This window comes from Mercenaria mercenaria, chromosome 16 (genome assembly GCF_021730395.1).
Source record: "Mercenaria mercenaria strain notata chromosome 16, MADL_Memer_1, whole genome shotgun sequence".
Classification (NCBI taxonomy): Eukaryota; Metazoa; Mollusca; class Bivalvia; order Venerida; family Veneridae; genus Mercenaria; species Mercenaria mercenaria.
The window spans coordinates 63,273,466-63,286,379 of NC_069376.1; the positions used below are offsets into that span (position 1 = coordinate 63,273,466).

Genomic DNA, 12,914 nt, shown 5'->3' on the forward strand with positions numbered 1-12,914 from the left:
ACATGATGTGGGTGATGATATGAAACAACTACTTTCAGTTTGAATCAAATCCATGTAGTAATAACCGAGATAATGCGAACGTGCAAGTAAAAAGGGGAGATAATTCATGAAATATTGGTGCAAGAGTTATGACCCTTGTGTCATATGATGTAGTGATGATGAGGAATAACTAATTAAAGTTTGAAACAAATCCATTGAGTTGTTACAATGATAAAGGAAGTGCATCAAAACTTGAACAAAGGTGCCGACGCAGGACATAGAAGCTGGGACAGCTCTCCATACTTCATATAGTGGAGGTAAAAGTATTTGCAGATATCTGTCCATTACAGCCATGCATGAACAGTACCTTAATCAGAGTATACTTATCTAAGTGAGGTAATAAATAGAACAAACTAAAATCAAATAATGTTTAAAGTTTACTTACAGAAATCTCATAGACAAAACACGAGGACAATATACTATTTGCATCACGAGAGCATAAAGTAAAACAAGTTTCAAGAACAATTGATTTTACTTCTTAAAAGTTTCAAGCCACAATATAACAAAACCAAAACATTCATATTTTATTACCTACATGACCTGTTTTCCAAAGGAGTTTTACTGTATCTGCCTACTTCTATTTCTAGTTAATGAGCATTAATTTTATATTTGGCAAAACAGGACCTATTTTTAATTTCCATCATCTATGACACTTGAAACACAACTGACAAATAGATGTCCAGATTTCAGCAAAGTAGAAAATAGATCTTGAAGCATTTCCCTTCAAGCTGTAGAAAAAGTTTTTAAAAAAATCAATAATTAAATTCTTGACTTCTGGCTGTGATAAGTAATTCAGAACATTACCCTCTAAAATTTCACAAATATTTTTTCTTTGACTATGAACATCTTCCATTAGATTTTATTGAACTACTCAGTACTGAAAAACACACTATGAACAAAAAATTAAATACTTTCTTTAGATTTAGAAATTGACTAAAATTAAACATTGCTCTTGTAATGAAGTTGAAACACAGGTTATTATACGTGAAAACTAGCTGCCGCAAAGTTTGTAATTTTCAGGGGCAGATCCGGAATTTTGGTTTTGTTGGAGTGCTAAAGTTTTAGTGAGGTGAGAGGCATGCTTTATGTTTAGTTTAGTAAGAATACCCTTAAATGTTGCAACCTGATGTGTATTTGAGATGCATACAGAATAAATACTTGAAACAATGCGAAACACATTTTATGACACACACCCTAAAATGCTTGACAGAATAATATTACATTTTAAGGAATAAGTAAGCAGCCAAAGAAAACCCTAGACAAAATGTGGATTGTCTTCTGTTATAATAATGTCTTGACACCATACCTCACAAATAACAAAATACTTTTTGCAATGAGCTAAGCATGAGATTTATTTCGTTTGCCGAGCAGGATATCAATGCACAAAACATTAAATACTAATTTCGTAAAACATATATAGTTGTAAGTTAATATAAGTATATATTACTATTTACATTCCTTTTAATACCTACAAATTGTAACTTTTCCTCGTATTTTTTACAAAATACAAATGTATATAGCTACATGCTAAATAATTTACGCCAGTATTTAACCAAGTGTCATTAATAATTTGAACTTTAAGCTAACTCCTGTTTTTGTATTGAAAAGTTGTAAACGATTGTACCAAACTTGTCCATCAATGAAACAACAATGCCGCACAGAAAAAACTCCCGTAGAAGAAACCTGTACCCGTGGCAAATGCAAAGCTGTTCTCCGGACAAAGGATGTCGGGATATTCTCATCTCTACGGTACATCGTGAACATACAAAAACATGATTCTCTAAAATTCTGCTCTAAACTGCTTATTTACAGTCTGTACTTTAAAAATGTAGTACGTTACATATTTCAAACTAAATCTGAACATTGTAAAGTTTACTTTGAACAACTTTAATACCTATATTTTGAACTTGAATAACTCTGCTGACGTGTTACTTACGAAACAAAGTGTTGACAACTCGAAGCTTAGCGGACAACTGATTTTCAACACACCAAAATCGCTCACCAATATTTATAATCCCTTATACAACGCTGGCGCGATTTGTGATATACCGTGTCAAGACAACACTGTTCTCCTCTATACTACATAACGCGGAGAACTTTAAAATCTTTATCTATAGAAGGTAGCAAATAAAGATAAAGATTAGTGAAAAGTACAAATGGTACTTCTTACTATTAAATGTGGCCTTCTGAACAACAACAACAAAAACCAAATAAAATTTACACTATCACATATGCTAATTAATATCACATTCATTCTTATACAAATACCCCTTAAAATAGATATTACCTTTAAGTGTCCATTTATACAATTTCCATTTAGGCAATCAATTAGTGACATAATATATACATGCATAATTATATTATAATGGCATAGTTGTTATTCAGCTGATATAAACAAAGAGATTCTTTAGGCAGTGAAATGCAAGTACACTTTTTATATTTCTTTTTAAAAGATGCAAGAAAACATGTTGAGCAAATTTCATTTGGTATTGAATTCCAAACAAAAACATTCAAAACATTTTTAATTAAAGATCAGTATACTTATCTGAAACAGCCATTAACAGGCTTAAAACAATGCAAATTCAAACAAAATCTGCTCCGTCATGTATGCACAAATATTACGTCCGACTTCCCTTCGTAAGTCTTGCTATATCTCTATAATTCCACTATGTACCTTGTCTTTAATATTCGCTGCTTAGAAATGTTAAGATTCTATATTTGATGTTTACAGTTTTATTTCATATAAATCCATTAGGCTAAGAAGCCCATGAGGCATACAAGTACAAAATTTTATGGTGAATAGTAACAGCAATACACCAATATTGACTATGTATACATATAACACAAATAAGGAAATATCATAATTATATAGTTTGTCCCAATGGAGAAGGTTCTATACAGCTGAAAGCAATCTCTAGCTTTCATTGTCATTTTCATACATGTACATACAACTATACATTATATAACACAATCAAATGTCTGTAACATTCCAGTTGTGCGTCACCTTAAAAGAAAGGTGACTGGCTGGAATAGAACTGCATGTATTTACATCATGCAAGAATATATAGAAATATGCTATGAGAAAAATAAACAATCAAAAAGTGCAAATTATCAGAATCATTATTTATATTGATATTCTTATTCACAGCACTATGGTTTTGTTACCAAGGACTTTTCTAGACAATTCATTTATATTTTTGGGTATAATAACATTGCATAATATATCATTAATGATTACCATATAACACTTCATTGCATTTCTTAAAAGCATTGTATATGAATGTTCCAAGCTTTCTTACAATCATTTTGTTTTCATCATTTAATAAGTCTACATGCCCTGCTTCTATTTGTAATCTATGAGAAGAAACTCTTAATCTCACTAATGACTGACAAAATCTATTGTTTGTAATATATTCTAAGTATGGCTGGAACCTAAAATTTGAAATATTTCTGTAAAATAATGCTCTACTAGAGTTTCCTAATCTCTTGTGCCAATTTTGACTGAACTGATTGTGTAACCTTTAACTACCGATAGAAACATACCAATATCACCAACACTTTGTTGTAACCATACAACATAAAAACCAAGAGTACATAAGTTTTTTTTACTAAAGAACACCAGTTTACCTTATTTGGACCAAACATTTGCACCATTATAACAAAAGGTTTTTTTTACCATAATTTGTATGATGTTAATAAGGTACAACTATGTCATTATGAGCAGCGGATCTTAGATTGTATGTTTCATTGCTGAAAAAGGGTAACATTTCAGAGATGTATGGTGTCAAGAAAATAAGAGTTCTTTATAGAAAATAATGAAAATTTAAGGTAGAGCTGCAAAAAATTATTTTGAATAAAATGTTCCTTTTTTGCAAAGCTTGCAACAATTTTGCAATAGTCAAATAATGACATTACATATACATTATAGAGTATTTTTTTCCATTTCATACTATGAAATCATTAATATTTGTGGGGGACTAATTTTCGTGGTTGAGTCAATCCACGAGATTTAATCCCAGCGAACAAGTATATTTCCCATTCATTTTATGTTCGAAAGTTGAAATCCCAGAATTCATATCCCTATAAAATTGTGGTTTTGGCCAAAACCACGAAATTTCATGCCCACGAAATTAAATGATTTTACAGTATGTCATATATTACAATATTATACATCTCAACAATGCTACTTTTGAATCAAGTTTAGTGCAAACTGTTTCAATTTGAACATTACACAACAATGTGTTGTCTATATAAACACCACAATTTTTGCACCTTGACATTTTATGTTACTTGCTTGGAAATAAAAATAGTTCTTTACAGTTGTTACTTTTTGTTTAGTAAACAAAACCATGCATTTTGTTTTCTTTGGATAAAGTGACATTATGGTGGTTTTCAAAAAAAGTGTGACATAGGGGTTGAAAAATCAAACCTATTTCTTATGGTGGTCACAGTCACCTATTTTATATGATAGCAAATACTTCAAATTTTAAGAAAATAGCTTTGGGAAAGTGTTGAGAAATACCAGTCAGAAAATATTTTTAAGAAAATAGCTTTGGGAAAGTGTTGAGAAATACCAGTCAGAAAATATTTCAGCCTTTAATTCGAAAGTTTGGTGAATTTCCAGTAAAATGGGTGATAAATGCTGTATTATTTTATGACAAGGAAATATGTATAACAGTCATTTTTTCAGCATATTATGATGCGTAACAGGTACATGTGTGTGGTTTGAAACTTAATTTATCAAATATTTGTGGACACTGGTTTTTAAAATCACCATTTCTGCATAAATATTACATGAAAATAAAATTCTACCCAGAAAAGTTATTGCTCAATGAAAAATAATTAACATATTATTATAAAACCTATTTTTTTCTCGCAGTTTGCATGTTCATAAACCGCATGCCAAATTTCAAGAATGTACTAAAATCATCATCTTAAAACTGAGTTATTTTACAGGTGCACAGGGGACACATATTGAAAATCATTGTATTCATTTGTAATTAGTTTTCTGTTTATAAAAAGGCTATTGGTGGTCAACTTAAGACAAATTCTTATAAACAAATAGTGCGTTCCACAAAATAACTACAAAACTGAAATTTTTTTGCAACAAAAACATGAAAATGCAGCAGCATGTAATGTTTTAAATGAAAAATAAGTGACTTTAAACATAACTAATACATTGAAATCACTTGGTTTACATGCAATGCTTATTCAAAATATAACAAGAGCACCGCCTTGCGGGTGCTGACGCTCATCTGATTTTGTTTGTATAATAGAAATATTGTCCTACCCATGATTTCTAAGTCTAAAAAGGGCCATCACTCTTGCAAAAAACAGGATAGAGTTATGTTTCTTGATGTACAGTGTCCACTTATGATGGTGAAAAACTGTTGCAAGTTTTAAAGCAATAGCTTTGATAGTTTATGAGAAAAGTTGACTTAAACATAATATTCAACCAAGAAAATGATTTTTCTAAGTCCAAAAGGGGCAATAATTATTGCAAAAAGCAGGATGGAGTTATGTTGGTTGCTGTACAGGGTCAGCTTATGATGGTGAACAAGAGTTGCAAGTTTTAAAGCAATAGCTTTGATAGTTTAAGAGAAAAAGTTGACCTAAACATAAAACTTAACCAAGAAATCTGATAATTTCTAAGTCCAAAAGGGGCCATAAATCTTGCAAAAAGCAGGATGGAGTTATGTTTCTTGCTGTACAGGGTCAGCTTATGATGGTGAACAAGTGTTGAAAGTTTTAAAGGAATAGCTTTGATAGTTTAGGATAAAAGCTGACCTAAACATAAAACTTAACCAAGAAAACTGATTTTCTAAGTCCCAAAGGGGTAATAATTCTTGCAAAAAGCAAGATGGAGTTATGTTTCTTGATGTACAGGGTCTGCTTATGATGGTGAACAAGTATTCCAAGTTTCAAAGCAAAAGCTTTGATAGTTTAGGAGAAAAGTTGACCTAAACATAAAACTTAACCAAGAAATCCGATATTTTCTAAGTACAAAAGGGGCCATAAATCTTGCAAAAAGCAAGATGGAGTTATGTTTCTTGCTATACAGGGTCAGCTTATGGTGGTGAACAAGTATTCCAAGTTTCAAAGCAATAGCTTTGATAGTTTAGGAGAAAAGCTGACCTAAACATAAAACTTAACCAGGCAACGCCGACGCAGACGCCGACAACCGCTCAAGTGATGACAATAACTCATCATTTTTTTCCAAAAAATCAGATGAGCTAAAAATGACAAAACATCATGCATGGTAAAATTCATACATACTTTGTAATGTTACTGAGAAGATGCACAGGGGACAAACTGCACCAAAAATATATTTATAGAATATGTTTATACTTAGGAAAAATTCTTTCAACTACACAATATTCACTAGTGAACATTAACATTTGAAAGGGAACTTGACAGCTTAAGAAGCAATAAAGCTGATATTTCCACTTTTTAACTTGAAAATTGGCAACTACAGCAAAAATGCAAACAATGAATTTTAAATTGTCCAGGGTTTCTTAAATAATGCTATATTATCAAGTAAAGCCTAAATTTTGTTTACACATTGCTTAGTATATAGAACTGCCACCATATATTACAGCAATACTAAGGTAATTGATGAATTTGAAAAAGGGTGCACAGGGAACATCACTTTTGGTTTTGTGAATGTTTAACAGTCTGTTATATGTGAAGTTGAAAGCTGCTTTTGTATCCACTGTAACTCCCTTTCAAGGAAAATAAAGTAAAAACCCATTTTATTTAAAAAATAAAAGAAATCAGACACTTAACAACTGAAAAGGTGCACAGGGGACATTTTTGGGTGTATAGGCATTCATCAAGATTCTTAGAAAGTTGATTTATTAATCCCCCGCCACAAGTGGTGGGGGTTATAGGAATGGTCTCTGTCCGTCCTTCTGTCCTTCCATCCTTCTGTAACAGTTATTTCTGACAAATATCACAGAGTTTTTAAATATGTTTATACTCTTGACACATGCAATTTTTGTTTTAAATGTTGTTTTACTTGAAAGTTTGTGTGCCAAAAATCTTTTTTCTCTATAGTTTGCACAATTTAAAACTATAAAATGCACTGTAGCAAAAAAAACTGAAAACAAGAAATGTAATTTAAAGTTTTCAGACAACTGACTGGACAGTTTACTTTCATTTTGCCACTTGTTCACAAGTAGCTAGAAACATGGAAGGGCAGGTTGGAATACACTTTACACAACAGTGACAAAGGTTCCACGAAGCATCGTGTACAGACACATTTTTTAGATGAGTTTATGAATGATTTAGGGCCCTGAATGGTTACATTTCAAATCTAACCAAGCTTTTTATTTTTATTATCTGTATCACCTGGGTGAATAGTTTTTAAGATTTTAAATGATTTTAACCATTAAAAAAAAAAGTTATAAAATCATAACTCCTTATATGCAAATTTGACTTAAAAATGAAATAAACTACCTTAAATTCTACATACTTTTTTTCAAATTTATCAAAATACAACAGTTTCAGTGTAAGTTACTAAAACAATGTTGAATAAATATATATAAAGATTTATGACATACATTTGTACAAGAATTTATTTGAAATACTTTTCTTTTATACCCTCAGTCGTAAAGTTGGCAATTTTCAGGAAAAAATTCTGGTCTCGACATTTCTTTTTTTTTTTAAGTTATAAGTGTTGTATGTGTAATGACTACATACAAATTATCTGTATCATTGTATGAAACAAATACATAAAGAAAATCTACTTTTACCATCTGAATTTCTAAAAATACCTTCTTTTCGAGTAGGGGTAAAATATAAACAAAAGCTTTATACTGTAAACTTAAATTCACAAGATTTTAAAACAAAGAACTCCCATTTTTTTTTTACTTCTACTAATGAAAAATGCATGTAACACTTGTACATAAAAATAAATATAGTAGTAATAATCCTTTTAATAAAGTAAAATGTTGACATATAATAATATGTTCTAATAGTTCAAAAAAGATAACCAAATCAAAGCATAAAACTTGACATACAGATCAAGACACATCATTTTTGAACATTTCTTACTCTTTCAAAATTAAAATATGGGGCATAAGCAATGAGATATAATAAAATAATTTTTAAGTACTCCATAAGGTTTGGAGTAACTGTCTCTAAAGTATGCCCTCTTTGTGTTTGTAACACATGGTTGTCCTTCACTATATCAACAATGTACGTGTTCTTCAGCCCATCTTCTCCCTTGTGCTTGACAATTATTTACAAAATGATTTAGGTTGAGGCCTGAATATCTGATGTAGATTTTGGAGAATAATTAAATGAAAGCATTGTTTTAGGCGATATTGACACATATTTTCAAAGATTTCCTAATGCTTTAATATCCTCCTTGGCATTATGTGCTCCATAGCTTTCACTCTCCATAACTTCCACTCAAAAGTTTCTGTACAAGATCTTGTTTGTACGAGAAAGTGCCAGGAAAAAGTTTACTTAAATCTGTTAGAGAATCAAGAAATCCAGACACACATTTAAAAAAAACTCTCACGAACTTTACAACAAGCTACTGCTTTCATCAGAACTGGAAAGTCAAATCTTCTGCCACTGCTGGCCACCAGAATGACATTGTCAAATTGTTCTAGCCTTTTACAAAACCTTTTCCAGTGATGTAGTTATAAATTCTGCTTCCACTGGCATTCCATTTACTGACAGAGTTACTACCTGACATTACAATTCCAGTAACTTGTTGGGCTGTTGCGGTGATCAGTGTTTTAGGTAAAACTTATGTATTGAAGGAATGTCCACTGTTCAGCTCTGCAGCAGCTATCAGTGTAATATGAGGAAAATGTCCGCCTCGAACTGCAAAGACAACAACAATAAAATATGATATGAGCCAGATGGTGTTTGCTCTCTGGTGGTCATAACTCTGATGGTAAATTTTGACCCTTTAAGGTGCCATAACTCTGGAACCCATGATGGGATCTGGCCAGTTTTTTGAAAGGAACTGAAATATTATGCCAATACAACTTGTGTGCAAGTTTGATTAAAACTGACTGCAAACTGCTGTCTCTATCGTGTTCACAAGAAACTGTGGATGGACAACAGACTAAGGACGATCACAAAAACACCTAGTTTCTACGTGACAGTTGAGCTAAAAACATTTCTATCATAGTTATGATTCTCTACTTCCTTCAGTGCTGTTTCAATTGGAAATATTCAGATGTTTTTTATCTTACAAATATCATAGAAATATTTTGCAAGAAATATTTACTGAGGCTGATAGTTTCCGAATGTTGGCTCTCCGGGAACCAGGGTTACAGGCTTGAACTCCCCTCTTGAAACAGGATCAGTGGCAGCTTCTCAACATAAACTGTGTCCTTGTGACCAACTCCTAAATAAATATACTCTCACCCATTGAGCTGAACAGACTGGATAACACTATTACAGAATACGAGCTTACATGTTAAACTGTCAAATCCTCTTTTGTGCCAAGCCGTGTCGACTGCACATGACATTCCAATTCTAGTTTGGCATGGAAACTGTTTTTTCCATGTTCTGACAGCACTTCTGTTGACAGAGTGTTGATGATGACTGGGTTGACCTTTTTTCCTCATTTTTTAGAGATGCAGTCATTGTTGTCATCTACACAAGAATGCTTCGCTGCCTTGTCAGTTTCTACTTGCGCCACATCCCTGATAAGAAAATGGTCAGATAATACACAAACTGTCAAAAAATCAATTTATTTAAAAGCAAGGAGCTGCGTTCAATAAACACTGGATGACCCTGGTGGCATCCATGTCGATACAAAGCAACCTAAGTCCAAAACGAGGTCAACTTCAAGGTGATGTCTGAAGATGAGGAATGGTCACAAGTTACATCTGCATTAGTACCAACTTATTCTAGTTAAGGATACTGATGCTAGACGAAACGGTCCCATTTGGTTAACCTTGTACAGACGGACAAACAGACGTTCCCACAGATGGACCTTTATTGGGTATTTCTTTTGTTAAGAAGTACCCAATATGCGACAAAAAGTACCCAATAAACACTACGGAATGAACAGAATTTACCGTTACCTATCGTTCTCTGTACCCAACATTTCATTTGTGGGCTTGGATGGACAAACAGATAGGACAATCACTATATGCCTACTGCATCAGTACTAGGGGCATAAAAATAAACAGGACTTTCTAAGTGCAAATAAGGCATAATTTGGCTAAAATGAAGAGTTATGGGACTTGATGCCATCAACTAGTTTTATAACCTAGAAGACACATGTGAAGTTTCAATTCAATATCTGCATGGTAGCTTTTGGTGATAGAAAACACTGGTTGAAATTTTACATGCAAGTTACTAAGTTCAAAACGGGGCATAATATGCCAAAAATACATGTCAGAGTTATGGGACTTGACCCAGTGAGGTTGGTAATCGATCTAGAAAAAGAAAAAAGAAATTTCAAATCTATATGCCTTTTGATAATAGCTGTATGTACCTACATGCAAAACTTTAACCAGGATTTTCTAAGTCTAAAAGAGGGCATAATTTGACTACAAGAGGGTCATGATGACCTTGAATCGCTCACCAGAGTAATATGAGCTACATGTTTCAAATGTCAAACTGATGATTTTTAGAAATTTTTTGGAAGATTTTCAGATGTACAATCAAGTAACCCATGGGGCGGGGCCAATTTTACCCCGAGGGTCATGATTTGATCTAGGCCTTCTGGTTTATTTTTTGCAAATTTATGAAGATTTCCCTATGTACAATCAAGTAACCCCTGGGGCTGGGTCAAGATTTGAACAACTTTTGTAGAGGTCCACTAGGCAATGCTACATGTCAAATATCTAAGCTCTAGGCCTTCTGGTTTATTTTAAGAAATTTTTTTGAAGATTTTCCTATGTAAAATAAAATGACCCCCGGGGGTCATGATATGAACAAATTTTGTAGAGGTCATGATTTAAACAAATTTTGTAGAAGTCTACTAGGCAATGTCATATGTCAAATATCTAAGATCTAGGCTTTCTGGTTTATTTTTAGAAATTTTTGTATGTAAAATCAATTGACCCCTGGGGCGGGGTCAATTTTGACCCCGGGGTCATGATTTGAACAAATTTTGTAGAGGTCCACTAAGCAATGCTACATGTGAAATATCTAAGCTCTAGGCCTTCTGGTTTATTTTAAGAAATTTTTTTGAAGATTTTCCTATGTAAAATAAAATGACCCCCGGGGGTCATGATATGAACAAATTTTGTAGAGGTCCACTAGGCAATGCTACATGTCAAATATCTAAGCTCTAGGCCTTCTGATTTATTTTTAGAAAATTTTGAAGATTTTTCGATGCACAATCAAGAAACCCCATGGGGCGGGGTCAATTTTGACCCCAGGGGTCATGATTTGAACAAATTTTGTAGAGATCCACTAGACAAAGCTACACGTGAAATATCTAAGCTCTAGGCCTTCAGGTTTATTTTTAGAAGATTTTCCTACGTAAAATCAAGTGACCCCTGGGGTGGGGTCAATTTTGACCCCAGGGGTCATGATTTGAACAAATTTTGTAGAGGTCCACTGGGCAATGCTACATGTCAAATATCTAAGCTCTAGGCCTTCTGGTTTATTTTTAGAAAAATTTTGAAGACTTTTCCTATGTAAAATCAAGTGACCCCTGGGGCGGGGTCAATTTTGACCCCGGGGTCATGATTTGAACAACTTTAGTAGAGGTCCATTAGGCAATGCTACATGTCAAATATCTAAGCTATAGGGCTTCTGGTTTTTGAGAAGAAGATTTTTTACGATTTTCCTATGTAAAATCAAGTGACCTCTGGGGCAGGGTCAATTTTGATCCTAGATCTAGAGTCTAGGCAATGCTTCACACCAAATATCTAAGCTATAGGGCTTCTGGTTTGTGAGAAGAAGAATTTTGAAGTTTTTCCTTTCGGTTGCCATGGCAACCAGAATTCTGCACGGAATTCAATTCTTTGAATAACATCTAAAGAAAACCATCCAAGGAACTTCCCTGTGAAGTTTCATCAAAATTGGCCTGTTGGTTTAGGAGATGTTGTTTAAAGGAAAGTGTGGATGGATGACGGACATACAACAGACGGCCGGACGCCGGACGGTGAGCTAAAAATGCAGGTCGGAGTTATAAGACTTGATGCTATAAACTAGTTTTATAACCCTGAAGACAGATATTAAGTTTCAATTTAATATCTGCATACTTTTGAAGATAGTAGCTTGCATGTAATTTTCTAAGTCCAAATGAGGGCATAATTTGCCAAAAATACATGTCAGACTTATGAAACTTGACCTTGTGAGGCTGGTTATTGACCTAGAAAAAGAAACAAGAGCTGTCCATGTACAGCGCGCTCGACTATTCTCTGTGCTTGATAGTATAATATAAGCAATGAGTAAAACTTTAACATGACAATAAGCATATTCTAAGTCGAAAAGGGACCATAATTCAGTCAAAATGCTTGATAGAGTTGACTCCACCTTTTTACAGACTGGGGTCATCATGGTAAACAAGTTGGCAAAATATGAAAGCAATATCTCAATGGACTTTGAAAATATTTAGGGTGGTACACAAACTTTTAACATTCGTGTGACGCTCACGCCAACACCTGGGTGAGTAGGATAGCTCCCCTATTCTTTGAATAGTCAAGCTAAAAATAAGTTTCAAAGCTATATGCGTTTAAATGATAGCTGTATGTACTTGCACGCAAAACTTTAACCTGGATTTTCTAAGTCCAAAAGGGGGCATAATTTGGCCAAAATGAAGGTCAGAGTTATGGGACTTGGTGCTATCAACTAGTTTTATAACCTAGAAGACATATGGGAAGTTTCAATTCAATATCTGCATTAGTTTTGGAGATTCTCGTTAAAGTTTTACATGCAAGTTA

The 12,914-nt window shown here is 33.3% G+C and overlaps 1 long non-coding RNA gene across 1 annotated transcript; it reads right to left on the reverse strand.

The window, feature by feature from the left end:
* Nucleotides 1-403: 403 nt before the first annotated feature.
* On the reverse strand, nucleotides 404-9,468 carry LOC128549759 (uncharacterized). Its single transcript, XR_008367918.1, has 2 exons — nucleotides 9,290-9,468; nucleotides 404-8,877 (listed from the first exon to the last, which is right to left on the reverse strand). It is a non-coding gene; the product is annotated as an uncharacterized LOC128549759 (long non-coding RNA).
* Between the last annotated feature and the right edge of the window lie 3,446 nt (nucleotides 9,469-12,914).